Genomic DNA, 371 nt, shown 5'->3' with positions numbered 1-371 from the left:
TATGCATGCAGTAATTTGTTGGGTTTATCTGTATAATGAACAACATGGCTGGGTGGTGCTGGTGCTGGTTTGGGTCGTAGCACTCTCTATCTAACCACTCGTTCAGGTGCTTCTCGGAGTGATATTGCAACCAACTACCGCACCACGTAAGTTCCCGAAACGCACTTTTCTCATGTTGTAATTGGTAAGATCCTCTTTGTCTCTGCGCGAATATATCAGTTGCTTTGTCGGCACAACGGAGCTAGCAGCAAAACAAACCAGTCCGCAAAGGAACGAAGTGACATTGCATCGAAGGGGAGAGTTCAGGATGTAGAGCGGAAACGGCTCAATAACATTGTGTACTTTAGAGTGTGCAGTGGCGCGTCCTAAAA

The sequence above is a fragment of the Notothenia coriiceps genome, unplaced genomic scaffold (genome assembly GCF_000735185.1).
Source record: "Notothenia coriiceps isolate Sejong01 unplaced genomic scaffold, NC01 NC01_scaffold00017736, whole genome shotgun sequence".
In the NCBI taxonomy this organism is placed as follows: domain Eukaryota; kingdom Metazoa; phylum Chordata; class Actinopteri; order Perciformes; family Nototheniidae; genus Notothenia; species Notothenia coriiceps.
Note: the sequence above shows the minus strand (reverse complement) of the source record.